General features: G+C 48.0%; 1 protein-coding gene and 1 long non-coding RNA gene across 9 annotated transcripts in view; one reads left to right on the forward strand and one right to left on the reverse strand.

The window, feature by feature from the left end:
- Positions 1-19,707, forward strand: part of LOC116948663 (homeobox protein Hox-A3-like) — a 232,717-nt gene that overhangs the window by 162,490 nt on the left and 50,520 nt on the right. Inside the window, exon 1 of one of the 8 annotated variants that reach the window (XM_076071689.1) lies at positions 11,252-14,164. The exons of the other annotated variants lie outside the window; for them this stretch is intronic. The gene's annotated coding sequence lies outside the window, so the exon portion shown is untranslated. Of the gene's footprint in view, positions 1-11,251; positions 14,165-19,707 lie in introns of those variants that run through there. 8 annotated transcript variants of the gene reach the window in all.
- On the reverse strand, positions 1,430-18,387 carry LOC142929771 (uncharacterized). The gene is made up of 2 exons (XR_012945928.1): positions 17,733-18,387; positions 1,430-2,017 (listed from the first exon to the last, which is right to left on the reverse strand). It is a non-coding gene; the product is annotated as an uncharacterized LOC142929771 (long non-coding RNA).

Here is a 19,707-nt window from a genome sequence, read left to right on the forward strand (position 1 = left end):
CTGGCTCCCGGAGCCGCAGCTTTGAGCGACCAACCCCACTTCCCGCCCTGCCATGAGCTCCGTTCGTTGAGAAGAGATTCAGCGGGGAAGGGAGCGGATGGAAGCAAAGAGGAGGGGGAGGGGGAGGGGATGGGATGACGCCTCGAAGGTCGAGACTCAGAACGGAACGGCAGTCGAAGGAGTGCCGGGCGGTGACAACACGGCAGGAGCCCTCGCGTGTGGGACGAATCCTCGGCGGAGATGGAGCGACGCGATGGAGTGGCCGCTGCGTCGTGGATGCATCGCCAAGCTTGGTGGGAGAGATGGGGGGGGGGGGGGCGGGGGTTGTTGGGCGAGAGAGGCCTTCATCTAGCAGTGGATAGAGCATGTCTGCTGCTGCTGATTTGCAATCACAACAACAGCAACGACAACGACAACAACTACGGAACATCGCGGATAACACTCATTGTGATGCGCGTTGTCAATATACTGTGTCGTCCAACAATGTTGAGACTTGCGAGTCGTTATTATTATCATTCGACGTATTCCGTAAGTTTCATTGTAGGGCATAAGGGGAATGGATCCTCCTTGTGCGTGTGCCTCTGGTGTGCCGTGCCGGCCTTCGTAGGCCCGCTACTCGCAAACAGCACGTGCCCCGATCACCCCCGAGAGGAGTCGTAGGCTCTGTGTTGGGCATGGGGAGTGAGCGTTCTTTGTGTAGTTGTGACTGCGTGTGTCTGTGTGTATGTGTGAGTGTGTGTCTGTGTGTGTGTATGTGTGTCTGTGTGGGTGTATGTGTGTGTATATGTGTGTCTGTGTGTATGTATATGTGTGTGTGTGTCTGTGTATGTATGTGTGTCTGTGTGTGTGTATATGTGTGTATGTATGTGTGTCTGTGTGTATGTATGTGTATATATGTGTGTATGTATATGTGTCTGTGTGTGTGTCCGTGTAGGGGGGGGAGCGGTAGTGTAGCGGTAGTGTAGCGGTTAGCGCGCTGCTCTGCGAATCCGGCGACACAAGTTCGATTCCCGCTCACGGCCAACACCAAGTGGCGATTATCTGAACCGGTCCCGGGCCTCCCCTAGGTCGACTCAGCCTCAAATGAGTACCTGGTGCGGTGTAAACATCGCCACTGGGGGAGACAAAGGCGGTCGGGCGTGGTGCTTGCCACCCACCCCCTCGTGTACCGTGCCGGCCTTCATAGGTGCTCGCTAATAGCACTTGCCCCAACAGTCTCTTAAGGCTATACGGTGGATCTTTGTCTTTGTGTGTCAATTAATGTGCCTCTATGTGTGCACGTGTATCTTTGTCATTTCATTGCTCTTGTCATTGCTCTTGTCATTTTTGGTGGTTAGAATTGCTCTTCGACGTGAGTGAGCTTAAGTAACAACAAAAACACAACAACAACAACAACAATACACACTCTGATTGTCGCGTTACATCTTCATACACGTCGCTATTTAATTTCCATCACATGCGTCGGGTGGTGGAGGGCCTTGATGTCATCTCGACGACTGCACACATTCGGTCAGATCGTTTCGTAGCCTAACTCCAAAATCGAGAATGATTCCTAACGTTGTCTTCGTGTTTGTATGTTGCGTGTATTTTTGTTTGATGTGGCTATGTACCACATGTGTGAACGTTTGTACAGCATGTATGTTGGACTTCTTTCGCACCGTACGTAGCCAACCGTGCTAATCGGAGGTGCCGGGTAGGAAAACAAATTAAACATCATCCCGCATATTATCATCATCATCATTATCCGCACATCATCCGTGTATGTAAGTATGCATGTTGAACTTCTTTCGCACCGTACGTAGCCACCCGTGCTAATCGGAGGTGCCGGGAAGGACAACAACCCAAATACAAAAAAAACAATTCTAAAGAAATCACATTATCAGCATCCGCATCCGCACATCATCATCATAATCATCATCCACACGTTGACGACAGCGAGAGTGCTTTTGGTGGTGGACATTTCGCAGTCGAGGAAGGGGACTTCCCCGGTGTCCACGGGCGTCCAGCGTCACCCAGCCTACGAGACAGACAGAGAGATACGCAGAGAGGGGGTTGGTGGACATCGCAAACTCAACACAGCACCAGGCCCCGAGAGACTGAACAACTCCCCACACCTCCGCTATCTCAATGCCCTCCAGCTTGTAAGCAGGGCGCGCAAAGCCCGTGCGATTGAAGTCAATTGGCTGCACTCTTAAATCAACGCGCCTCTTATTTGTCAATTCTTTCCGTTATCATCCCCCTCTCTCTTTGTTTGTGTGCAATGGGACCGGTCTGTTGAGGCTACGCGGGGATTTATGATGTTGTCTTTGTAACGGGGAGTGGTGGTGTGGTGTGGTTAGAGCGCCGCTCACGGCCACCAACAACCACGATTACTTGAATCGGTTATGGGTCTCTACTTAGTTGAGTATCAATTTTTTTTCAAATTTATTTTGCCAGGTAAGGCTCCACTGAGCTATGTAGCTGCTTTTCAGAAGCAACCTGGCCACAAATGATATCTCAACGAAATGACTTATCACGTGGACATTTGTAGAGGAACTCGACACTAAACGCGTTATGTTGATTCTAAATGTGGAGGGAAAAATCGGAGGATCCGGAGAAACATCCACACGACCACGGAGAGAGAGAAAGACACGCAAACTCCAAATATACAGCAGCAGGCGTCAGAGTCGTGATCGACCCACGACCTCCTGCATACCAAGCGAGGCAGTTAACATCTCGCCACCGTGGCACCCCAAACACGCACAATCATTGTGTATTATTAGTTTCCGCTAAGTCGACCTAGGGGGCAGCCAAGCCAGGATTATATTTCAATGTCTAATGATGCGCATCATTGACAAACATCGGAGTCGGGTTGAATTAACCACACACGGACACAGACACATTCAGACACAGATAAAAGACAGAGACACACAGAAACATATATATACGGATACAGAGACATACACAGACGCAGATAAACAGTCAGAGATAGAAACACAAATGCACGCAGATACACACCACTTAGATTAACACAGATATTCAAAGACACATACACAGACAGATACATAGACACAAAAACGCAGACGGACACAGATAAACGCAGAGACATACACACAGACGCGTGCACAGATACATAAATAAAGAAAACACCAAAAACGCGTACAAAGTGCGGTAGGCTAACCACTGCGCCACCGCTCCCACCCACTATGATAATTACAATGATGAATATTGAGCAATCACCATCACCATCATCGTAAAAATGTAAACAGGGGAAATGTTTTACAGTCTCTTGTAAGTGAAAGCCTTTTTCACAGACTCGAGCTGAGATTATAAATCATTGTGCTCGGGGTATTTATAGCTTTCGTGGGGAGGGGGACTCTGGTGGTGGGGGGTAGATGTCTAATGTTGTGTGGAGCGGTGGCGCAGCGGTTAGCGCGCCGCGCTTCGAACCTGGACACCCCCGAGTTCGATTCCCGCGCACGATCAATAAAAGTGGCGAATATTTGAACTCGTCCTGGGTCTCTCCCAGGTCCACTCAGCCTCAAACGAGTAACCTAATGCGCTGCGTGGTCAACACATCGGCACTGGGGAGACAAAGGCGGCCGGGCGTGGTTGCTGGCCAACCCATCCCCCTTGCGGTGTGCCGTCGTCCGTAGGTGCTGCTCGCTGGGTCGCTGGGAGCGCTTTGCCCCCAGCCCCCCAGCCCCCCAAATCAAGAAAGGTCCGTGGAAGGCGACACACGGGAGGACCCTTTCTGTCTTTGATGTCGAACCATGTTTGGATCACGTGACGCCTTGGGTGGCGGCGGGGGGGGTATCGTGTGGAGGGGGGGGAGTGAGGGGAGGGGCTGACTGTAAGGTTGGGGAAGGGGGAATGTCAAAGCATGTTTGGATCACGTGACGCCTTGGGGGGGAGAGGGTGGGGGGGGGGTAACTGTAAGAAGGAGGGCGGCATGGGGGGGGGCAGCATCACGTGATGCCTTTGTGGGGGGGGGTCTGGTCAGGAATGGAGGGGCAACTGTACAGATTTTTTTTGGGGGGGGGTGTGTTTGGGTCACGTGACGCCCTTTGAAAAGGGGTTTCCCTGCGGAACCAAGTCGTCGAGTTGACGGCTCCCCCTCCCCCCCCACTCAGCGATGTCCACGTTACTATGGCCCGGGGGGCTGGGTCGAGGCGAGTTTGTCGGGGTGGGGTTGGGTTTGGGGTGGCGGGGGATGCCCCCAGAGTCATTGGACGAGGCGTCGAGCGCACTACTTTGACTGCGAGGGCGCGGAAGGAGACGGCGCCTGGCTCGCGTCGTGACGCGTCCCGTGAATCGCGTCGCGTTCGTAACAATCCGAGGCCATGCCGAGATCATTGGAGACTTGCGGTTATGGGGGTCGTGTTAATATAAATTAGTGTTACAATTTGTAATGTGTTACTACTAGTACTAGCATGTAGACTACGTGTTAAGGATAGTGTGATATATTTTTTTATTTCATCATAATTTTGCGATGATAGACGATGCTGATAATTTACGGTTCTACAATTGCGTGTTGTTTTAATGTAAACAATGAGGCTAGAACAATGATGAATAGTTAAGTGTCGATAACGATGGTTATTGATGATGGTAGTTATTACATTATTATTAATCACAAGACATTTGATTGAAAATTACGGGAATTAATTTTAGTATTGATACTGATAATATGACGATGTTGATTATGATTTAATTAATATTAGGAATCGAAATTAATTGTACACAATGATAATATTAGCTTTTTTATGACAATGCTCCTGATGGTGATAGCGATGCTGATGAATATTTCACTTCGTAGGAGGAAGCATTCTGAGTTGTAGATTACTCTCATTGAGGTTCGCTTACATTATAAGACGACAAGAGTCCGTATGGTGATGATTGAATATAACATCTGTAGTAAGGAGAAAGCAATAATAAATAATGTTAATTTAATATATCCTTTGACATGGGACGTATCGTTTGCAAGGGTGTTTCATGATCATAATGAACGTGATTATTATTATTACACTGATGATGGTATGAGATGGTGGTGGTGGTGATGCTGCTTATATAAATAATACTTATTTAAATAATTACATTAAGAACTATGATTGGTGTCACACTACTGATGACGATGGTGACACATGATGGAGATGTTGAAACCACGCCGCTAAATCTGTTGCTGCTACAATCGATTACACGATCAAATTGATAATTATCATAATTGACCTCGATAAACAACCATGTGAACTCCCGTGGAGGTGGAACATCTGGTTTGTCCACTGATGGCAAAGGCGATGATCATGCTATTGCGTATATCCATCAATCCTTTATTTCTATACCACTCTTTCGTGCAAAAGATGCAATTCAAAGTGCTGTACAGATAAAATAAAGCGTTAAAAGACTAAAGCGCAAGGGCAAAAGCAATTTCCATACAAACAAAATTGCATTATGAATTGCAATCGAAGGCATATTTTTTTTTAAATAACCCTACAAAAGAATATTAAGTAAAAGCAAGTTTTAAAAGGTAAGTTTTTTTTTAGATATTTGACGGCAGCATCAGCAATGAAACATCGAGAGGGCCAGCCCTCGCCTGGGCGGCAAGCATTGGGTTCTAGCGAGCCTGGCTGATGCTGATGCGGCATCAAACGTTGAAACCGGTCCAGAGTTTTCCTCGTGCGTTGAACCGACACTGCTGAAATTATACACTCCCAGAGCGCCGTGTGTACGGCTGATGAGATGTGTTAAACGTATACAGTAATGTGTATGTTTTACGCAGAGACACGTAATGGGAAGGAAGCGAAGCCGTTGCGTTTTCATCTCGTTATTTTTTGATCTCCACGCGCGAGCTCATGAGTTCACTCGGTATCAGTTCTCCTCTCGTGCGTGATGATCACAGCAGCAGCAATGATGGTTCAGGAGCTCGATGCCAATGTCGAGTTCTGATGCTGCTGCTACTGCTGCTCGCCACCACGACGAGAGAGCTTCAGCAGAGAGAGAGAGAGAGTTCGTGTCGTGTCGCTCTTCCTCCTCCTCCGCCGAAGCAGCGCAGACCACCACAGTGGGTTTATAATATAGTCTTGGTTCTTTCGGTAAAATCACGTAGAAGGGAAACAATAAAATAATTTAAATATATATAAAACAATAAAATTCTCACGACGTTTCGACTGCAACACAAGCAATCATCATCAGGTGTGAAAACCACAGCAAGAAAATTTGAAAAAAAAGTGCCGTTTTTTTCTTGCTGAGGTTTCCACACATTGATGATGATTGCTTGTGTTGCAGTCGAAACGTCGTGAGAATTTTATTGCTTTATATATTTTTATTATTATTTTATTGTTTCCCTTCTACGTGACTTTACCGAAAGAACCAAGAATATGAATCCCTGCAGTAACGAAAGCTTTCAATCAGTGGGTTTACTGTGCGGTCCGTAGCCTGCGGGTTGCACGGTCACAGTAGCATCGCTGTGGCTCGCGTCTTGAAACTATCTCTAGGAACCTCTGTGAGTGTCCGTGTGTCTATGAAAAAATAATTGGTTTTACCCTTTCTGGCAATACAACAGGTGTTAAGATATTAAAACACCAAATGGAAACCTTTTGCAAGGAGTCATGCCCGCACTAACCACACGTACATGTGGTGAACATGCAAACAAAAAAAAACATGCTCTGATAATATATGGTATTGCCTTTGAAACTGATTGGCCTACACCAGAGACAGCCTCGTTCTTCAAGGGACTCATCTCACCAGTGTGAGACCAGAGAACGCCAAAAGGCGAACAGTACAGCATCACCAATGCTTGCATTTTACAAAGACAATGCAAGTATCAGTGATGCTGCTGCTTTGTTAGCAGTGATACACAAGCATAAATAAGAACAATAGCTCAATACTATTGCCAATACTACTGCGCGTGTGTGCGTCCTTACAATAGAATAAATATGTAATAGACGACGTTTCGGGAAATATAAATGAAGAAGGATCATTGCCCGAATGTCCCCTATTATATATGTTTACCCGTTCAAGGCCACACAGTGTTGTTGTTATGAACACGGGACATGTTGAGTTGTTAGTTGTGCTTGTGCACCTCCATTGCCTAACGCAGTGACATCTGCAGCAGCAGAGTAATGTGTTTAATATTCCGCGCGTACCCCGTGAGCTGGGACACACAAAAGGCTGCGGTAGAACCGTCGAGGAGACTCGGGTTAATGGCTAACCCCGCCGATAAATAGAAACCAAACTGGGCCATTGAAGGGTGATCGACCAAGTATTCCATTCACTCGTTTAAACTTAATTACACATGCCATGCTGAGCGAGGGACAGATCTCGCTCTCTCTCTCTCTGTCTCTCTCTCTCTGCTGTGTGTGGACAGTTCCGTAATACACAGACACGATTACACAAGCAGACAACATATCAGAATCAGAATATTTATTTAGACTGGAGGAATCAGATGAGCTATAAAGCTCTTTTTCACAGATGTGCAGTAGTCAAAGACGTCCAGATATGCGACCAACTACTTCACATATCTGCCCCTGAATATATAACAATAAATAAAGGTATATATGTTTTTTTTAACACGTCCCATCAGCCACACGAGTGCCTTGCGGGAATGCATAATTTCAGCAGCATTGGTTCAATACAGGAAAACTCGATCCGGATCAGTTTAGATATACGAACACTGAACATCAACAGAGTAGCAAGGCTTGATGGCTCGCTTGCGTCATTGTTGGTCAACTGCTCGGTGTTAGATATGCATGGAGCCTCTCTTTTAATATATGGGCACTTAGTTGGACGCAGAATTATAGAATACACAACTCAAAATCTATATATATTATATACGCGCAGGCATAAAGACGCAGACAGACCGACAGAGATACACAGACGGACAGAGATACACCGACGGACATAGATACACACAGACGGACATAGATACACAGACAGACGCACAGAGATACACAGACGCACAGACATACACAGACGGACAGAGATACACAGACGCACAGAGATGCACAGATGCACGCAGATACACAGACGCACAGAGATACACAGACGCACATAGATACATAGACGCACAGAGATACACAGACGGACAGAGATACACAAGACAGAGAGAGATACAGAGACGCAGGCACCGTTAACTAGTGGACACTAACTTGCCCGGACCTAGGAATGTACACGAAACTGGACGTGCACCGAGGAGATGGAACGCTTTGATATGGGATGTATTGTGACTCGAGCGAGATGGCGAGAGGATGACGCTGGCCTAGGGGAGGTCTTCAACCAGCAGTGGATTGACGGAACCTTCCCTCTCGCTTTGTACTGCCTTTAGCGTCACACTCGTACGCAACTTACGCAATAATATCAGAATCATAATATTTATGTATTCGTACTGGAGGGTTCCGATGAGCTATAGAGCTCCTTCCCCCCCACCCCCCCCCCCACAGATGTCCAGTCTGGGCACGTGGTCAGAACGTTGCAACAACAAACAATACAAAAAAACACGACTTGAGTGAAAAGTTTCGGAAAGGTAAAATATATATTTAAAAATATATGCAAATAAAACGAAACTAGTTTTTTTTTTCTTACCAGGTACAGCCCACTGAGGCATGAACTTATTTTTTCAGAAGCTACCTGGCCCACATATGATAAGGAAACAAAGTAGCGTATCATGTGGACATTTATCGCAGCAAAATAATCTAAATAATCTCAATAAAGCAGAGTTATGCTAAGACGTGGTTGTCATGTCTGACTTGAGCAAAGCGAAACAAACTCGACACATTCGTCGATAACACTGCGTGGCCTTAAAAGTGTAAAATGTATAGTCACGTGACGTTTCGGGCAATGAGCCTTCTTCAGAGCACATGAAGGTAACCAATGTTTTTAAAATGATTTTTCCCACAAGGGTCCCGTTAGAAGCTCAGGCTCGCTCGCATTTGCGCGAAATTAAAATGATTACAATTATTTATCCCTTCTAAAACATTGCTGCATTGCATACAGTTGTCTAGATGTAGACAGATTTACGATAATCACCGGATTATACACGTAGGCTTTCGCGACCAATATTATCCATAGGTTTTTTTTTGGTTGTAAATATTGTGGGTTTACTCTCCAACACGTTTATAATGATAAATGTTGTGGGTTTACTCTCCTACACACCGGTGTGCTGAACTAGTAACGCATTGCCACGTGTTTACGTGACAAACATTGCGAATTGGCCGTGTCGGGTGGCGGCGGGTTTCACGACACTTTTATATTAACGCGATCTAACTAAAATAAAAACCTCAATAATGGAATCTGGTTTCACACACACACACACGTATCTGCCGGATTTTAAGATGCATGAAGCCCCCTCTAAGCTGCTGCTGTATAATATACACGGAGAATAAATTGGTGCGTCTTATAAACCGGACGAACGGTAATGTAAATAGGATAACCCATATACTGTATATACTGATTATGTATAACCTCCAGGATTTAGCATGAGACAATACTGATTATATGCATACATTGTAAAATAATAGTTAATTCAAAACGATTGCATTCACTTATAAAACAATTACATTCTACACTTCCAGCTATTTCTCTGCTGTAAAAAAAAACTTATAATGTTAATTAACTAATACATCTACATACACAATTATAATTCAGTGGCATGAGGGACTCCCCACGCCGTGTGGGTCATTGTGGGGATTACTTGACCATACTTCACCACCGTGGTCAGTGTGGTTTGGTGAAATTGGGGAGGGAAGGGTGGTTGAGGTATCACTGGCCATAGCTGGGAATCGAACTCAGCGTTGAGGTCTCGGGTGTTATCAGACAGTGATTGTTGAATCTCATCCGCACTGCAGGTCACAACAACGCTCTCACTCCACTCTCACCCATCCTCACACTCAACCACCCGCTCACCCATTCACCCACCCGCTCACTCATTCACCCACCCGCTCACCCATTCACCCACCCGCTCACCCATTCACCCACCCGCTCACCCATTCACCCACCCGCTCACCCATTCACCCACCCGCTCACCCATTCACCCACCCGCTCACCCATTCACCCACCCGCTCACCCATTCACCCACCCGCTCACCCATTCACCCACCCGCTCACCCATTTACCCACTCGCTCACCCATTCACCCACTCACCCATTCACCTACCCATTCACTCGCACCCCTCCACTCACTCACCCACTTGCTCACTCAATCACTCATCCACCCACTCATTAACTTACTCATCCACACACTCAACCACGAACTGCTACACTACCGCGCTCCACAAATAGACAGACACACGCACACCCACGTTGTATGTTGACGTACGTTGAACTTCTTATGCACCGTACGTAGCCAACCGTGATAATCAGAGGTTACACGAGTGATGGAGTTGCGGGTGTTATTTGACCACGGTGTGTCTGGTTATTTGACCAAGCTGGCTGGCCGTCACTATTGGGGAGCATAGAAGCGTGTAATACAATACTCGTTTCTATCCACATTCAACGTAGCTTCGACGCAGCCTATAACACTTGCTTTGCGTTAATGTTTTAGTTATTGTGATTGCATGGTTGGTGGTCTCTCATCCTGGCATATCCAGGTTCAAGACATTGCTTAGCTTCCGAGATTATTTCAGGGTCGTGGTGGGGAGAGGAGGAGGGAGGCATTGCGGGTGATTGGGTCGTGGGCCAATTAGCCATGCGTAATGACAGACTCGTTAGGAGGATGGGATCTATACCATTAGCGATTTAAGCCGGTTGGGAGAAATAATGGCAGAATAGTTTGACCGTTACAGAGGTGTGATTAACTGTGGCTGACAAACTGTAGCAAACTGTGAGCAAGTGCACTCTGACACTCACCCACACTCATTCTCACACTCTCACACAGTCTCACACTCATTCTCACACTCACGCTCACTCACTCTCACACTCATTCTCACACTCATTCTCACACTCATTCTCACACAATCACACTCACACTCCCACACTCACGCTCACTCACTCTCACACTCATTCTCATACACTAACTCTCACACTCACTCTCACGCTCACTCACACTCATTCTCACACACTAACTCTCACACTCACACACTCTCATAACTCACGCTCACTCACTCTCACACTCATTCTCACACACTAACTCTCACACTCACTCACTCTCACACACATTCGCTCACACACACACTCACTCACTCTCACACACACTCTCACACTCACACACACTCACTCTCACACACACTCACTCTCACACTCACTCTCACACACTCACTCTCACACACACTCACTCACTCTCACACACACTCACTCACACACTAACTCTCACACTAACACACTCTCACACTCACTCTTACGCTCACTCACTCACACACTCTCACACGCTCACGCACACTCACACTCATTCTCATGGTCGCTCACTCACACTCACACACCCTCACTATCACTCTCACGCTCACTCACTCCCACACACTCTCACACTCACGCTCACACACACCCACACTCACTCTCACACACACTCACTCACTCTCACACACACTCACACACACTCGCGCACTCTCACACTCACACACACGCTCACACACACCCACACTCACTCTCACACACTAACTCTCACACTCACACACTCTCACACTCACTCTTACGCTCACTCACTCTCACACATACTCGCACACTCTCACACACACGCTCACCCACACTCACTCTCACACACCAACTCTCACACACACTCACTCACTCTCACACTCATTTTCATGGTCACTCACTCACACACGCTCACTATCACACTCACTCACTCTCACACTCATTCTCATGGCCACTCACTCACACTCACACACGCTCACTATCACACTCACTCACTATCACACTCACACACAAGCTCACTATCACACTCACACACGCTCACTATCACACTCACACACGCTCACTATCACACTCACTCACATTCGCTCACTATCACACTCACACACGCTCACTATCACACTCACACACGCTCACTATCACACTCACACACGCTCACTATCACACTCACTCACTCACACTCATTCTCATGGTCACTCACTCACGCTCACTCACACTATCACACTCACTCTCACACTCACTGACTCTCACACTCATTATCATGGTCACTCACTCACGCTCACTCATGACACGGCCACTGTGACGCCGCGAGACTCCTCGTACCCACGTAGGGGCTCCTCCTCTTCCTGTCTCTCTCGATCCGCACATTTTCAGCGAGCACGGCAAATCGCTGTCGGCCACTTTGCTGCCCGCTTCGAGACTCCCTCCCCCTTACCCCTGCCACCCACTCCAACCCCTCCCCCCGGCCACGAGTTCCGACAGCAGCCTTGCTCGAGTCAAGTGCTGCTTGTTGCTGTCCGCCCGGCGTTTTTTGGGGACAGGGATGGGGCCGCGTCATAGTAATTCCCCACGTTCTTCTTTGTAACTTTGCGCAAGATCAAGAAAACGCATTTTTTTTTAGCTTGCTGCAATCAATTATTACCACCGAGTAACCGTTATGGATCTGTCCACTCACATTAGTGCTGCGTGTTGCTGGCCGCGTTGCGTTGTGAGTGATTACGTCCTCTTCGTGTCTAACAGGGGGGGGGGCGGTCGGGGGGGGGGTACATGGGACGGTGCCACGTGGTCGTTTCCACGCTCGCGTCGCGTGTAAATGACACACGACAACTCCACACAAAGACAAAGATCCTCCGTGTAAACTTAACAGACTGTTGGGGCAAGTGCTGTTAGCCAGCACATGTGAAGGCCGCAACGGCACACGAGGGCGTGGGTGGCTAGCACCACGCCCGGCCGCCTTTGTCTCCCCAGTGGCGACGTTTACACACCGCACCAAGTACTCCGCTCCCCCCACACATACACTACACGCACAACACAAACACATACACCACACACAGGCACCACACACACACACACCACACACACATACCTCACACACACCACACACGTACACACCACACACAGACACACACACCAAACACCGCACTGGCGTTCATTCTCTCTCCCAGTGTGACCAAGATTAATTTTCTCACCTCCACACTCGGCAGAGTTCGCGCGGGTGGTGGGTGTTGAAGGGCAAATAGATGGCACAAATAACTGAATAAATAGCGACTGTTGCCCAGGGTCCTTTGGCGGATGCTTTGGTGGTAACTTTTCTCTGATCCTGTCCGGGCGTTCTAGCGCAACTCTGAATTATAATCTTTGTTTATTATAATAATCACAATTTATAAAGCGCTCTTAAACAATCGTTCTCAGGGGCACTATGCGTGGGAAAGGCGGAAAATAGTTGAACATCAACCAAGGAAAGAAGAATTGAGTTTGACGTTTGAGAATAACTAAAGAGAGAGAAAGAGAGAAGGGCAATTTTAAACAGATGCGTTTTGAGTCGAGATTTGAAGATTTGTCGTTGTCTGGGAAGTCGTGACCTCGAAGGGGGTAACGAGTTCCAGCCCACCACAAGTGTGAAACCTGGAGATCGTGGTGACAGCGAGCAATGCACAGTCTGAGGATATTCATGATCTTGATGGAATAGATGGCTGAAGCAGGTCATTAATGTGGGGAGGAGTAAGTCTATTTATCCCGGGGGAGGAATCCGATGAGCTATGAAGCTCTTTCTCACACATAAACTCAACATTGTTTTTGTTCAGCAGGTAAGCCTTATTGAGCCTGTATAGCTCTTTTTTTTAGACGCGACCGGGCCATCACAAATGACAGCTCAACGAAGTGGCTTATCATCATCATCACCACCACCACCATCGCGTGGAAAATGGTACAGCAGTTGCCAAATACTGGAAACGCGTGACGCTGATTCTGAACGTTCGAGGCAAAACAACCGGAGGACCCGGAGAGAAATCCACACGGAGACGGGGAAAGAGAGAGAGAGAGGGAGGAACAAACTCCAAATATAGAGCAGGTATCGTCCAGTAGAGGCGGGCCACCAAGTTAGATCAACAACAACAAAATACTCAAAGACGATCGGAGTGCGAGAGGAGGGAAAACATTTCATAGCGAGTCGCTAAAAATACATTTTAAAAATGGGAACAAATAACGTTTGTCAAGTGAGTGACTCGTTGAAGGTCTCACGGTGGCCTTCCGGCGTTTTGCTTCAGGGGCTGCACTGAGTGCGAGTTTGAAGAAGCTCCCCCCTGAACGAGCACCTTGTGGCGAAACGTCGGACGGCATGCCGCTCGACACGCGGTACGACCCGGAAAGACATCAGATAATAAATAAATAAATATATAACTCTATTGACCCCCCCTTCCCCTGTCGCTGAAGTTTCTACTTTTTGTTGTTGTTGAGGTTTTATTTTGTTCTTGTTTCACGGTGGCGCAGTGGTTATCGCAGTGCTCTGAGGAATCCGCAGTGGCGCGGACCTGAGTTCGATTCCCCGGCGACGGCTAGCGTCGACTCAGCCTTAAAAATAGCAGCTTGGCGCGGTGGCTAAAAACCCATCGTCACCATCGTCACCGGGGAGATAAAGGCGGCCGGGCGTGGTGCTTGCCACACTTGCAACACCCCCCCCCCCCCACTCGCTCTGTGCGTCGTGACGGCCTTCATCGTTGCTCGCGTACAGCACTTGACCCCCTGCCGGAATGTGCAGGCTACACGGGGCATCTTTGTCTGTGTGTTGGGGTGTTTTTTTCGAACGAAGCTGCTTTGGGAAAATAGTGGAATTCTTTCTCCGAGGGGTGAGTGAGACAGTCACACCGCAAGTCAACAACAACAGCAGTGACAGCAGCAGCCATAGCAACGATAACAACAGGGGGGTGGTGACGTCAGCGCGGCGCGCTCGTGCCAAGCTAGGTGCACCTAAAGATAACTAAAAACGTACACGGTTTATATATATTTTTAAAAATTTCAATACACGTTTCCGCACGTGCTCGTGTGAAACGAAGGGTTCTTAATAGTGTACGAGTCACGTATAATATTTGTACGATCGCGACATCTGGAAGAGTTGGGGGTAGAGTTGCAGCGTTTGAGTGCGGTTGGTTGTGTCGGTGGCTGCGTTTGCCTATGCGGGGGATCTTTGTATCTAAGGTGATTTCATTCTTCTTCTTTGGTTCTTTCGGTAAAGTCGCGTAGAATGAGAATAAAATAATAAAATAACACAATAAAATTCTCACGACGTTTCGGCCACAACGGCCGCTTGCACTGCCGCTTGCGTTGTGACCGAAACGTCGTGAGAATTTTATTGTGATATTTTATTATTTTATTCTCATTCTACGTGACTTTACCTAAATAACCAAAGAAGATGAATCCTTGCAGTCACGAAAGCTTCAAATCGAAATTTGATTTTATTCTGTTTAACCAAATGAGTATTATAAACGAAACTAGAAACTATATATATATATTTTTTTTATCTTACCAGGTAAGGCCCACTGAGCTATAGAGAGCTTTTTTTTCAGGAGCGACCTGGCCGCAAATGACCGCTCGACGAAGCGGCTTATCGACACGTGGAAATGTAGAGACTCTAAATGTGGGGGGAAATACCGGGGGACCCGGAGCAAAAAATCCACACGACCACCAGGGTGAGAGAGAGAGAGAGAGAAAGACACGCAAACTCCAAATATACAACAGGAGTCAGGAATCGGGAAAGAACCCACGACATCCTGTACACCAGCCGAGCTAGTTAACATCTCCCAGCCACCGTACTTTAGATAACTCATTTGCCAGAGTGACCCGGGGTTTGTTAGACTGCAGGTGGGGAGAGGTGATCATTGCTACGCTTAAAATCCCCGATCGAGTACGGTAATTGGCGGTGCGATGTTTTCGGGGGGGGGGGGAGGATTTAAAAAAAAAATTCGGATTCTTGACGCCGGCACGGAATACGCCTGCTCTTGCGAATGCCGTCAAGGTTGTTGGGGGGGGGGGGGGAGAGAGAAGAGGTCTTTAACGTCTCCCGCGAGTGGAGCGGACGAGCGAGTTCCTCGTATTGTTTGCTGTGTTTGCGTCATTACGTCTCGCCAGTATTCATCGGGGCGGCCGCTCGAGTCGCTACCGTGCAACTCTGTCGGCAAGGGGGTGGACAGGATGCCGCCCACGGACTCCGTACACGGCTGCCGCACACGCGGTGTGTCGATGAGTAGACCGTACGCGCGCGTGCGTTGGTAAGCTAGCGCACTTCGCCCCGCTTTCTGTCGGCTTAGCGTCGCACTCCATGGGCTACTCGGTCCACCACCACTGCTGGTTGAGGCTGCTGATGATGATGCTGACGGTTCTCGTATCCCGCGTGAGTGTTGAGACTCGGAGCAGCGCTGGGGAGCTCCAGGCTGAGTGAGGCTGCCCCCCCACCCCCCCGTCCGTCCGTGAGTGAAACCAAATCGGCGACCTCCGCTTTAGCGACCCCCCAACATTCTAAACACCTCCGTTGTTGTTGTTGTTGTTGCTGTCGTTGTTGTTGTCAGATCGTTCTATAGGATTACAAAGTAGAGGACTCGGGGCTATAATTGTGCCGAATGTCAGCTCTCTCTCTCTAGCCCTTCTATAACAGCTCTAGAATTCACATCACTCAGCCTCCATAGACAAAGTGCATTAGGTACGCGTATACGTTTGTGTGTGTGTATATATAGATATTCCTGTTTGTGCATGTGCTTATAGTTGCACTTCGACATGCATTCATACAGCTTATAAAGTGTCAACTCACGCAACTTACTGTAGAGCATTGTGTCTAGCCGGGCGTGGTGCTGGCCACCCACCCCCTCGTGTACCCTGCAAGGCCTTCAAAGGTGGCTACTCGAGAACAGAACTTACTCCGACCATCCGTTAAAGGCTACACGAGGGATCTGTGTCCTTTGTGTGTGTATTCGTACGTGTGTACGTGTGTAGCAACGCCCGTTCCGGCCTTCAAAGTTGCTGGTCAAGAGCACGTGCCCCAACAGTCTGTTCAAGACGAAATTAATGCTGCTTTATCTTTGTATGCGCATATATAAATATGCGTGTGTGTAAGTTGTTGCATATTTAAATACGTGTGGTGATCTTTATATACGTGTGTATTACGTGCACGTATCTACATATCTACACACGTATGCGCATGGTTATCTGTATGTGCGTACATATTATAATACGTCCGGAAACATATAAGTACACAACACGAGCAAATCATTGTGCAGAACCTTAACAACAAAGAAGCGTACATACTTATAGAAAAGTAACTACCCCCCAACTCCTACTCACAATGTGTCTCTCCACGAATATATAACGTACTATAAATAATCATTTTTGACACGTATCAGCGTCTTTACGGGCCGGGGAACGTTCTGCAAGCACGTGTCACTTCACATCATCATCATCATCGTCAGCAACATCAGCAGAAGAAGCAGCAGAAGAAGCAGCCGCGTTTGGTTCACGAACAATGTTCAAGCCAAACTCCGGATCCGTTTCATGGCGTTCCCACCGGCACATCGCCCAGGGTTCCCGATCCCTGGTGTGCGATCTTCCACGAAGCTCGCATCCGCTGCACGAACCCACGTGCGCAATTGGAACATTACAACAACAACAACAACAAAAAACTCTCCAGCAAGTAGCGGTGGGCGACCGTGGGTCACCCAGAACAGAGACCGTGACAACGCGCAAGCGGACGACAGAATGCCCCCCGATCCACACACACACAAAAAAAAACACGCACGAAGGTCGACATCGCGGCGATACAACACTAGCGCTACCCCTGGACGCGGTGTCACGTGGCTGTTGCTCTGCATTCTGACACCATCAGCCATTCGACGAGAAGACGTTATGGGTAGGGAGAATTCGTCGCTCGCTCACTCACCCCCGGCTTGCTCTCTCTCTCTCGCCGCGCCCGCGCGCCAGAGTCTCGACAATTGGAACGAAAGTGCGCGTCCCTCGGTTGTTTTATTTCGTATCACCGCTCGCTGCGCGTCTCCTTTCCTGCCCCTTAGCCGCCTACACGCACGCAACGGATCGACATCCCACGCGGTTGCGAAAAAGTGCAGCGCTAAGTCGGATTTCGTGTCGGCAGTCTCACGAACAACAAAACAACCTCCCACGCATCTCTCTGCTACCCCGTGCCCACGCCTTCGACTTATTGAGCACAACTTTGCAAACGCGTCCTAAATGGGGGTTTTTTTCTGCAATCTGTGCATTATTAGCTTTGTTATTGTGTTTCGGTGAGTGCGTGCGTGTGTGTGTGTGAGAGTGTGTGTGAGCGATAGTGTAGCGGTTAGCGCGCTGCGTTATGAACATGGCGACCCCGGTTCGATTCACGGCCAACACCAGTGACAATTTTCTGAACCGGTCCCGGGCCTCCCCTAGGTCGACTCAGCCTCAAATGAGTACCTGGTGCGGTGTGTAAACATTGCCACTAGGGAGACAAAGGTGGTCGGGCGTGGTGATAGCCACCCATACGGGTATGTGAGTATGTGGTTGTGTGTGTATATTTATCTTTGTAAGTGTGTCCGTGTAAATAAGCGAGAATTAATCATTAATACGCTATTTCAGGCAATTTTGTATGCACAAATTGCATTATAATTGCCAATCTGCATTTAGCTCGAAGTCCCATTGTCCAATGTCCATCCTATGGCGCGTCGATTGTGGGTTGACCATACTTCACCACTTTGGTCAGTGCTAGTGAAGAATAATAAAAAGGCGCAATACCGGTGCAGATATCAATCGCCACAAAAGGCAAAGATCCCCCGTATAGCCTTAACAGACTGTTGGGGCAAGTGCTGTTAGCGAGTAGCATCATTCAGGCCGGCACCGCACACGAGGGGATGGCGTGGTCAGCACCACGCCCGGCCGCCTTTGTCTCCCCAGTGCTGAAGTTTACACACCGCACCAGGTACACAGTGCTCGTGTGAAGCTGAGTTGATCTCGGGGTAAGTCTCAGGATCGGTTCAAATATTCGCAGTTGTTATTGGTCGTAAGCGGGAATCGAACACGAGTCGCCTGGGTTTGCTAACACAGTGCACTTAACCACTGCGCCACCGCTCCCCATGTGCGCCATGTGGAATGTACCTGGATATGAAAGCGTTCGTGGCAGGTAGTGAGTGAGTGTAGTTAGTCACGCAGTGTTGACGCTCCCCCTCCCCCCCGCGCCTCCGATCGGCACGGTTTTGCTACGTACGGTGCGAAAGAAGTTCGACATCATCCATACACACGTACGAGTGTGTTCACGAAGTACATAATCTCGGTGTAAGGCAACTCTACGTAAGCAATATGAGTGTACACAAAATGCACAGAGCGTGGCAAAAGACACAATAACAACTGCAGAATGGCAAACGGCATTTGAAAATTCAAAGGAAACATCACATCACAGATATCACATCCATCGCCACTCGCCTTGCACTATCATCGTTGTCATGGGTCTCTGTGGGAGTATGCAGGTCTATATGTGAGTGTATGGATCTCTCTGCAGGTCTATGGTTCTCTATGTGAGTCTATATATCTCTATGCAGGAGGTCTATGTGTCTCTGTGTGAGTCTATGATGGCCAGGCTGAGTCCATGAACTCACTACCACAAGAGAACCCAGTTTCATCAGTCTATGTGAGTCTATGGCTCTCTATGCAGGTCCATGTTTACATACGCTAAGATGTTTACATACGTCAATAAGTTGTGAAATCTGTTCAGTAATAAACTGAATGCGGTGTTTGATATCCGTGTCAATCTTCTTTGGTTCTTTCGGTAAAGTCACGTAGAATGAGAATAAAATAATAAAATAATAAAATGAAATAACACAATAAAATTATCACGACGTTTCGGCCACAACACAAGTGGCCACTTGTGT

Source organism: Petromyzon marinus, chromosome 34, assembly GCF_048934315.1.
Source record: "Petromyzon marinus isolate PM22_M1 ecotype Great Lakes invasive population chromosome 34, UKy_Petmar_22M1.pri1.0, whole genome shotgun sequence".
Taxonomy (NCBI): Eukaryota; Metazoa; Chordata; class Hyperoartia; order Petromyzontiformes; family Petromyzontidae; genus Petromyzon; species Petromyzon marinus.